Raw genomic sequence first — 11,534 nt, 5'->3', positions numbered from 1 at the left:
AGCATGATGACATGCATACAGTTATCGTTTCAATGCTGTTGGTTAGCATTATAACAAGCAAACTAATGAAGGCAAGCTAGCTGAAATGTTTAGAAATAAATATAAACAGGTAGGTAAGTAAAGGCATATTAAAGAGGAACTTAGTGATTTAATTGATAGACTTGTCTCTGGTCTATACCCCTGTGCGTGGTCAAAATCAGAAATCCATGTTACCACGTTAATTTGAGGCCTGCTACGATGCTAATGTTAGCACAACTAAAAACACATTTGAGTCTGATGAAGACTAATAAGCTTTTTCTTATGAAATATGCAAATATAGCAGAGCAAGAATAGCAGGTGTTTTTTTGAAAAGATACCAAGAGATCACATTCTGTAATTTGCATTCACTTTTATTTTATTTCATACTGAGCTGTTTACTGTGTACAGCTGAGGCTGACATAGTACAATGACACGAAGACAGATGAAATCTGAGCCAGTTCTGACAATTTAAAGCCCAAGTGGTAATGATGTAACAATAGGTCAAGTATAGGTCAGATATATCACTAGCTTTTCCTCTATAGCTATAATAATGATTGTGTAAGGTTTATCTAATATGCTCTGGAAGTTTCACCAGAGCTAAAAGACATTTGGTTAACCCTATGCAATACATCTAGCCACTGTTGAATTACATCTGAGTGAACTTTAATCAAAAGTGCATGCAGCTGCTTGCAGTTGCTCCAGCTCGTTTCTTATTTTTCCACTTTTTTTTTTTTTTTTTTTAGCTTTCCTCTATTGTCATACATGTCTAAATGTTTACTTATAATTAATATATGCTACACTCTCTCTTAACACACTAGTAGAGAGGTTGTTTTTTCATCAGGGAATTACATCGTTGTGAGTGTAGTGTGTTTACATTCAGCCACGCTAGCGTTGCGCAGCAACTCCAAGTTCGTATTGTTTACACCAGGGACCAGCTGATCGCGCTGAAGACTGCCGGCAATGGCAACCAAAACATCCCTGCAGAAATGAGCCCAGACATTGAACTGTAAGCCCTAGGGTTATGTCAATACTACATTCCCAGGGGGTTATCACATGCAATCTTGGTTGCGGTTTTAACTTTTATACTTTTTACTTACCTCTTTCCTAACTGTGTGTTGAGCAATTGTAACATAGCAATTTCCCTAAGGGAATCAAAGTTTTTCTGATTCTGATGGAATGAAAAACAACCAGCATCATGGAGCATGTAAGGAGATGCCTGTAAACATAATAAATGTGCTGTACCATACAGCACCAACCCACAGTTGTGGTTGTTAAATAAATTGCACCTATCAGCCAATTCAGTAACTTTAAAACCCTGCAGACACTGTCAACTGTGTGTGCGTGCTCACATGTCAGTGTATGCACACCTGTGTGAGTGTGATTAATGCTCACAGAAGCTCACACTGATTGTATCCAAGAATGTCATCATGTAGAGGTCACACATCATGATTTGCAGGCTTCTCATAGGGTCTGGACACCTGGAGGAATGCAGGCAAGGAGTGGTGGATACAAACAGGATGAAGGGTAAGAAAACTGTGAGCGCCATAAACGATGAAGGGCACAAGGGTGGGCAAGGCCAGCCTGATGATTCCAGTGAGGTTCATTTAGACGTCCACTGTGCTGCTATACTTCAATTAATCACCCAATAACAGAAAATATAAAATTCACCCTCAAATTTTCTATTAATGAGTGAAGGAACTGATGAAATGTACAAAAACCACTTTGATCTAAAGGATAATTAGTAGGGCTACCCTCTGTAGGCTGACAATTCAAATCATGAGGCAAGAAGAACTTGAGTTCAGTCTCATTTTGTCAGTCTAATCATTGCATTTTTAAGTATGTCATCGTACCCGGAGCAAAGCAGGATAACAGCATGGCAGGCTATAAATTTTAACAAGTCTTTTCTCAAAACGACCTCTTTACAAGACAAACAGCTGATGGAAACAGAGGGAAGCATGTCACTGTGCAAATTGTTTCTGATCACTGCTCCATCATTCTCAGCTCCGACGCTGAATGTAGCGAAGCTAAGTGAACCACTTTTGAACGAGATGCTGCTATAACCTCCTCTACTGCCACCCATAGTGTGCTAGGAGTTTTATCAGAGTCGGAAAAAAGGTATCGAGTCCCATTTTGATTTTACAACTGACATATAACCAGGACACACACTTTTTATATCTCTGACCGTGTGGAAATTGGTATTTTCATGTCAAAGATGAACTAATGTGAGTCCCCCAAGTGAATGATATATGCTTTTAAGAGCCATAATTTGAAAAATTTTGAAAAACCTTGTAAAAATTTGCACCTGAAACTTAGTGTCAAATAATAACTGTTTCTCCATAAAAACAAATACTAAAGAACCACCAATAAAATATAAAGTTAAAGAAGTTGAGAAAATAAATCCTCAATTTTAGATTAATTACTCAGAACAATGGCCAATCTGTTGACTGACAGTGGCATCTCCATGGCAACATAGACAAAAAAATAAGTAAATAAATAAAAAAAAGTTGGTTGGGTCTTTAAATTCAGATAGACAATATAGCTGGTAAGAACGTATCGTAGAGGTTTTTTTTTTTTTGGGCTATGAAACATCTGCACCATGCTCATTTCTACACAGACCATGAAAAAAGTGCATTTATCTGCTTACAGTAACTTACTAACTCATACAAAGTGCTCGCAGGAACAGTACTGCTGGCCGCTCACACTAGTTACGCTCATCTTTGCTCACACAGCAGCGGTCAGATGATAATGATCCCTGGGTCGAGATTATACAGTGAAAACCCACACGCTCAATAGTTTACACCAAGTCATTTGACTATGGATGGGATGGATGTCTTGAAGACAGCCTAAAGGCTAGCTCTATACTTCTGAGGTACTTTTGAGAGGAAATTAAAAGAAACTTTTTTTGGTTGGCATTCTGCCACACTCCTATTTTGAAGTGTGACAGGGAACAATAGTTTGAACTAAGTCATTCAACTATGGATAGGATGAACTTCTTGAAGACAGCCTAAAGGCCAGCTCTATATTTCTGAGGTACTTGTGAGGAGAAATGGAAAAAAAAAAAAGAAAAAAAGTTTTTCAGTTGGCATTCTGCCAGACTCATTCTTTGAGGTGTGACAGGGAACAAGGTGTCCGTTGTCATCTCTTGAGAGCAGTCCTAACACTCTGACAAGGTGTGAACTGGAAGGCAGGTGATCCTTAATGAGGGGCTGGAAAAAAAAAAAAGTAAGCGTAAGACGGGGTTTGATCAAATCAGTTCCATAATAGCCAGGGGCATGAGGAGATCAGATGATAGAAATGACAAGCGATATGATATGACTGCCATGAAAAAGAGGGGATCCACACATTTCAATGTATAACACAAAAAGGGAAAATGTTGCGCTTTTGTATGCATGGCCTTGCCCGGCTGTCAAAAATTACACAAAAGTCAGAAATATACTGTGATCGTTCATTAAAACATTTTTCAGTGAAAACAAGGGGTCCGTCATAGCCAAATGTACTTTGCAAATTTACGACAGTGGGAGGTTAAACAAATTTAAGAGCCTACATGTATTGCCACGCCAGAAGGTCATTGAGCCTTGACTTGGACACAGTGGTGCTTTGAGTTTAAAGTTGGTGTCAGCATGGCAAAAAGCTCTCAATAGCAGGTTAACAAGCTGGAAATCAGCAGGTGTAATGTGTAACATGTTTAACATCATCAAGCTTTTTAAAATTAAATGATTAGCACTGTACAGACAGTGCAGCGGAGGCTGATGGGAATATTAGTAGTTCTGCTAGTATTTGGTCATAACCCAAAGTGCTAGACAAAATTAAATTTTGACACTATATGAAATGTGAAAGGATCACCATAGTTTTTACAATCCATCCCGAGGGCGAAATGACAATCCATCTAATAATTCTTACGACATTTCCCCCAAAAAACACAAAATCAAACCTCATGCTAGCAAGCGGGGAAAATTTAGAGTATCATCAAAGTCATAAGGATAATGTCTGAGAAACATGGATGTCTGTACCAAATTTTGTGCCAATCCGCCAATCGAGTAGATCTTGAGCTACTTCAATAATTAAATGAGAACTTTGACCTGCTGGTGGTGCTGGCCAAAGTGGTGGACCGATCGACCCAACCTAGTTATCCTTAAAATGCAAATACTACCTGTAGCCCAAGTGTTAGTTGAGGTTTGACAGCTGGTAAATGTTCCTGTTGAATGAAAGCTTTCATAATTGGAAAATTGTTTTTCAGCAAATGCACAAACAGCAGAAAAGCGACGTCAGCCAGTGGTAGTGACACAATACAAAAGGCTTGTAAAGCAGGCACTGACATCCAATAAAAACATTTGGACTTTAAGTTTGTTCTCTTGTGCTCTATTGAGGGGCAAGCTGTTAACACTAAAATCAAATAACTGAGTCAACATTTGCCACCACTCACGGTTACTGAGTGCAATTCACCTAGAACAAGGCCCTGCAATTTACAAAAATCACCTTTGTTTTGCTGTCTGGGGGCATCTTTGTGTCCAGCTGTCAGGAACTGAAAGCGACGTTAGTTACCACAATCAAACAGAGCGAGCAGAAGTTCTGCAGATTCCACAAATTACATCCAGCCACTAAGCTTTCTCTCTCTCTCTCTCTCTCTCTCTCTCTCTCTCCATCTCTCTCTCTCTCCTCTCTACATTGGGCAGGTGAAAAAACCAACAAAGTGGCACACTGAGAACAAGGCTCTAGTAGAGAAGCAGAGAATGAAAAATGAATAATTTATTTATGTTATATACCAGGGAAACAGAAATTAATCTCAGGACACACTGTATAAAGGGGCGAAAAGTCATAGGGGAAATAATTTTTCAATTTTTTTTTTTTTTTTTTTACTTGCCTATCTCCTCTCAGAATTCAATTCAATTCTTTCAATGCAAGACATGCCCCTTTGGAATCTTGTGGTCAAAATGATTATCTGTCTAATAAAAACTGCTCTGTCTCCAATATCTCTATTTTCCAGTGTTTACAGCATTGTATACTGTGTGTGTGTAAAAGGTCCACATGCCTCTACATTATACATACTAAAAATGAAAACAGCCCTATAATAAAACTAGAATGGCTCTCAGTGGAGTGCATACCTCATTCAAGGCCCAAATATTGACAGAAATGTAGAAAAAATGCTCTGTTGGGCAATGTTAAGGAAAGTGATAAAAAAAAAATCCTGGATCCACCCCTTTAAACGGATCCACACCAAAATTGATTGGGTTCTTCCCTGGGCCTTGTCCCAACCCTCCACCAAGTTTGGTGCAAATCCATTCAGTACTTTTTGCATAATCCTGCTGACAAATAAACAAACAAATCAAGAGACACACATGGGTGAAAACATAACCTCCTTGGCGGAGGTAATAATGAAAAACAAAGCCAGGGGATAAAATCCTGTTTGTTTCTCATTTCAAAATACAGCTGCATGATAAATCCTGTATGACGGAAATGCATTGCAGCACTGACACAAGTTTTGGAACGCCCAAGTCTGTGGGACTTCAGAGCACACCTGCAATTCCAGCTGGTTACAGTTGGTGATGTAGCCTTGCACTTAAGTATATTGTGAAATGCTTTGCTGCACAGTGTGAAGACGGAAAATGTAACGACTCCTAGATGGCAGCACAAGCGGAGTGACTCTCAGCCTGGGCTTATTGAGGCTTCATTCAGGTGAAGCTTAGTTCTGCATGAAAAAATGAAGCCCTCTCATTCATTTGAATACGCACACTCCGTTGACCAGTGGGGGAGGACGTACTGAGATGCTTTAAGTACAAATACAAATACCATAATGTAAAAATATGCCAGTAAAAGTCCTGCTTTCTAAATCCTACTTATGAGACAATACTAAAATATTATCAGCAAAATGTATTTAAGTATTGAAAGTAAAAGTACTCATTCAGAAAAATGCCCCTTGTTACTGATATATTATCATATATTAGATTATTAACCCTGACACATCAGTTCATAAGCACAATTTTACTGATGTAGCTGGTCAAGATGGAGCTTGTTTTAAGTACTTTATAAAATGTAAGGAAGTTTAGGCCAGTGGTTCCCAAAGGGTCAGTCCCCTCACTAGGGTCAGAAGATAAATCTGAGGTGTCAGAAGAGGATTAATGGGGTAAGAAAGAAAGAAAAAGTTCTGATGCTTAAATTTTCGATAATTTGAAAAATTAAACTAAGAAGTTTAGACAGGAAATGTCTCAACTCATAGACATCTGAAATGTGACAAGGGGCCCCAACTGCATACAGATTTATTGTAAGAGGTGACAAGCCGAAAGTGATTGGGAGTCATTGGTTTAATTAATGCTGTGCATTTCAAAACTTTATCACGTGTTGTTTTATGTAAAATTTTAATCTGAAAAGTAATTTGTTACTGTAGCTTTGAAATAAATGCAGTAGAGTAAAAAGTGCAATATGTCCCTAATGAATGTAATTGAAGAGGACGTATAAAGTAGCAGAATATGGAAATACTACAGTAAAGTACAGGAATCTAAAATTTGTACTTAAGTACAGTTCTTGGGTAAAAAAAGTTGAACGTGGGTGAACTTTTGCCAGACTGTGATGTGACGCCTTCCAGCGAGGTGCTGCATTTGCTCATCAAATACATGCCTTTATTCTTGGTAGGTTACTTTGTGACGTCTATGCGGGATTTAAACTGTTTACTTCACAACGGTTGCAAGAAAAAATAAAGTAATTGCCAGTGTGATCACTTTCCAGAGTTGTAAAACCCTGTCTTACAGTTTTTTTTTTTGTCTGATAATCCTTCAAACTCTTGTTGCTCATCTCTCTGCCACCTGAAGCAACACAGCCACCAACACAGCCCCTTAAGTTGGTTTTGCGCAGGCCTGTTTTTCTGTTTAAACAGCTGCTTATGCTTTAAAGTTGACCGGCTAACTGCCACTGCGCCAAGGCTTTAAAAAGACCTTTAATGACCATAGACCATACTGCATATTCATGTTCGGAAATGGATCAGTTAAAATGTCCTTACTTGGTTGAGTATCAGTTGAGTGTGTTACAGTATTTAAACTATATTTTTATCACTCATTTAAGAAGAGAGACACATAAAGCCTTTTATGTTCTATAAGAGCTAACAAGGGTTACTGTATCCTCAAGTGGCCGTGTGTTTCAATTCCTCAGGAAGTGCACTTCAAATATTGATTCAGATCAGATATTCTATGGTACCGTTTCAGGAATTCTGAAGACAGAAGTCGGCTGGGGTCAGTAGTCATTACCCAGTTTTCACTTGAACTCTTTTCTATTGTGCACTGATCTGAACAGCTGGGAGTGATCTACAGTGCAGCCTGCTGTCTGCTCACACACGGGGCAAAAACACTGATTTCAAGTTTTGGAGTTCAGCGGGGCATATTTATTATTCAAAAGCTGTTCATAACTTCCACTAGCCTGCAGTGCGCAGTATATTCTGTTATAGATTACACAGCGTAGTTGGGAATTTTATAGTATCTCTTTCATTTTCAGTCAGAAGCCTTATCTATCAGTTCTAGTATGTGCACATTTTTCACAGGACTGGTTTGTCCTTTTTGTCTTTAGTATGATTATAAACCCAATCTCACGTCTGGTCTGACCATTGTGGAAATCACGTGGAGCTTGTGAGGCATCAAGGCACTCAGTCCGAGTCCGTCAAGGACGACTGCACATTGAAACTCAGACCACACTGAACTAACCGTTCATGAAGGTCCCTGGAGGACCACTGAGCAGCGTGATCTGGCACTCATCTGGCTCAGCCTCTGCCTGCAGCCCAGGGGGCTGAAGCCTCGTGTTAACGCCATGATAGCGCATGTACACTCCACCACCACAGAGTTAAACTCACAATAACAGATGGCCTGTTTGGCCACAGCACTTTAATTAATACCAACGAGGCTTTCAGCTCCCATTGAGTTTTATGTTCTATGATCACTACATGAACTACATTTTCGTGTTTTGTTGTCATATGTAAGTTTGTTTTGAACCTGCTTAATCTGTCCCCTGGAATTGTCTCTCTCTTTTTCACCTGACAGAATTCAGGATGAGCTTTGATTGCCTGCAACTGCACAGCCATGTTAGAATAAAAATTTAGGCCACATATGGCATCTTGTATTACATCTTAGTATATGACACAATTGCAGACATAAAAGTGAAGAAAATCAATGCAGTATTCATATCATCTACTACGCTTTACATTCATCAAAATCCTTAATATCATCAGCATCTTTATTTACATAAAAATTGCACATTGTTTCTGACATTGCAGGTAAAACAAATGGTGCATGTTTCTGCAATTTATATTGTGCCGTCACAAATTATATAAAAAGTTTGCCTTCTACAGATTAATCATAAAAAAAGAAAAATAGCTGCTCACTCCAACTGCAATTCCAACACACTTATGCAAAAACCTTATTAGATTATAATCACTATATTTTTGCTATTTGTAATATTATTCATAAACTACATAATGTATTTTACCTGTCAATGGTATTACTTACTGTACCTTCTTCAGCCACTCAGTTTATATTTTCTGTTCAAAGCCTTCAACATTGCTGTTGTTATGCTTAAACTGCATATCAAGTAAACGAACTGAGAACAAAGTCTCTCTAATCACAAAGGCCAAATTCATGTGGTGATAGGTTTGAAATATATCCGACTTTCCCTCTTTGCAGGGGGAAAAACTGTAAAAACACACAGTCTCTTGCATCTCCAGCTATCGCATAGACACTCCCATGTGCCTACTGCATTTTAGCTCTTACAGTTAAAACAGAATAAAGCAAGAAAAAATCAGGAGCTATTCGCTGCTCATCTTGGCTGCTGGTGAATATCCCTCTTCTACATGATTTCATGGTAATTGCATTATTTGTTACCACTAGCGTACGAAAAAGTTTCAGACTGGACTCAGTATGGACTTTAGTCCATACTGAGTGAATAGCGAGTGAACTGTGATGGTCATATAGCGAGATCAGAAGGCTAGGCAGCAACACCGCCTCTCATTAGCTTCCTATGAAACATATTGAGGGACCTCTCCATGTTCAGTCTGGCTGTGCATCCGTCCAGCTGGTGTCTGAGATGGAGAACAGGCTAGCTAGCTCCAAGACAGCCAGTTTGACCTGGAATATATTAACCATGTTTTTATGTGTTTCTATCAATAGTGAGAGATAATAACAAGCCAGCCTGGCTCGAAAATAACTTTTCATGTTATTTATCCTTAGCAGCAAGGCAACTGTTTTATTTGCCCTGTTATTGCTATTATCGGGTCGACTAACTGTGCTGAAAAAAAAAAAAAAAAAAGCTGTATTTTGGAAGCCCAAATAAGACTTAAGTAGTTCAAATTGCTTTTAGAGTGCTTTTACCATCATTACTTTCAGGCTGTAAGTCTACTTTATTTCTTGTTTTATTTCATTAGGTTTCAAGTCCCAGTTGCACTGTTTTTTTTTTTTAAATGTTGTGAAATAAAATTGAATGGGTCTCAAGCTTCCCTATGTTTGGACCGTGATGGGTATGGTGAAATGTAACCCCCTAGGCTATAAAAACTTCTTTATACTCTACACTCAAAATAATTAATTACTAACTTAAACCTTAAATTAATCAAAGTATATTTACCCTGAAATCAAATGAAACTGTGAAAGAGTGGGTCTTTGAATGCAACACAATACAGGTCAATAAAGGTCACAGACGAATTTCTTCTGCTGAAAATAATGACCTCTAATATTCTTTAGGATCTCAGCCTTTGTGGCACGAGCATCTCAAAAGTGGTGATGCCTGACTGTGGTCCTAATTTGTGTTTATATTAAGCTGTGTGGTTGCAACCTCAATCTCAGGGCTGTACTGTTGATTAATTGTGAGGTTTGTGTGAATATATGTATCTATATATCCATGAACCCATCCGTCCATCTCATTTTATAGGAAAGCCCTTTTCAAAACATACTGTAGACACCCTGAAACGCAAACACAATATTAGTGAGCAAAACATGTTAATAATGGGGTTGTGATTGCCTGCAGGATGCCACCTGTTTGGATATGCGTGGACATCCATCACTAATATTGATATACAGAATCATTATCGCTGAAGTCCTCGTCTCCCTCCTCTGGATGACTGTTTTAATGTAATGACATTGGGCATTGATAAGTGTAGCCATTTCTGAAAGTACAATCACATTTGCATTTCATGACACACAGTAGAAACTCAGCTCAAGGGACTGTTGGCTCTCCGCCCGATTCCTGCACAACATACTAAATGGTCTGGCGGGGAAACAAACACAGCAATGATCACTTTCATCTACAGCTGCGACTATAGAAGCTCTGGGAGTCAGTTAGCATCACTGTTGTTTGCTTGTTGTTTGAAACCGGTCCTCTGTAGTTTTATGAAAGGCTAAATGTCAGAATCAGTTTGTTTCTGAGCTTCAGCTGCTTTCTCTCTCCACCTGTTTGATATGGGAGTCTGTTGCACAGCTAACTCATCACGTTACATGTATTTTCTAAGAGATGACACATTATTCCAGAGAGTCAATTGGGTCTGATTGTAGAATTAGGAGTGGAAAGAGTGGGTGTTTGAGAGACAGACAGACAAAGACTAAGATGTGGAGAGTTGGAGTTGGTGGGCACAATGAGTTTGTTGGAAAGCCTGGAACAGTCATTGTGTTCGAGTGGTCATCTTGTCCCTCACTTATAAAAGGGCCGAGCCAATACCGTCTGTCATCATCTTCCACCACTCAACCATTAACTCAACACAGTCCCCTTGTTTCTCATCTCTGGTTGCTGACACTTTGCAGATGGTGAATTAGGGATGTTCAGAAACACAGAGGAAAGATGGGCTGATCAACAACACAAGGTTTGTTTTGACCACTCGAGCGCAAGATACTGCAGTTTGGGTCTACTTTACTAAATGAGAATGCAAAATGAAGGATTCTGGGGTATTTAAACTGTTATTCTCTTACCAAATAATCTATGTGGCCCAAGTGAGGTGGCCTGAAAGTTGCAAACCCCAACAATGAAGTACTCTGACCATAGTGGTAAAAGGAAATTAAGTGCATTTACTCAAGCACTGTACAATTTTGAGGTATTTTGAGTATTTTCATTTTTTGCTGTTTTATCCTTCTACCACTATAATCAGAGGCAAATAATGTACTTTTTAGTCCACTGCACTTATTTGATAACCTAAGTTTCAGTTACTATGCATATTCATATAATTCACTAAAAAATTAATCTGTATTATTACAGGTTAAAATAAAATAAGACTACTAATCCCTGGGGGACTCACAAGCTATCCAGCACCACCTTTGCCAGCTCAATCATTAAAGTGATGTAAACATTAATGCATCCATAATTACAATCCAAATTCTGAAAGGGCCCATTCTACATCATGAGTGCTGTAGGTATATTTTGATACTAATACTTTTGTACTTGCATGAATTTACCTCTAGCAGAGAATTTCTACACTGTGGTATTGCTACTTTTACTTCAGTAAAAGATCAGAGTACTTTCTTCCAAGACTGTTTGAATATGTACTTTAAAGAATTATTCCTTTT

At 38.6% G+C, this 11,534-nt stretch overlaps 1 protein-coding gene across 1 annotated transcript in view; it reads right to left on the bottom strand.

Annotated features, from left to right (window-relative positions):
- LOC120807509 (potassium voltage-gated channel subfamily D member 3-like) overlaps positions 1-11,534 on the bottom strand; it is a 79,840-nt gene that overhangs the window by 42,780 nt on the left and 25,526 nt on the right. The window lies entirely within an intron of this gene.

This window comes from Xiphias gladius, chromosome 21 (genome assembly GCF_016859285.1).
Source record: "Xiphias gladius isolate SHS-SW01 ecotype Sanya breed wild chromosome 21, ASM1685928v1, whole genome shotgun sequence".
NCBI classification, from domain to species: domain Eukaryota; kingdom Metazoa; phylum Chordata; class Actinopteri; order Istiophoriformes; family Xiphiidae; genus Xiphias; species Xiphias gladius.
This window is presented reverse-complemented; position numbering and strand designations above follow the sequence as displayed.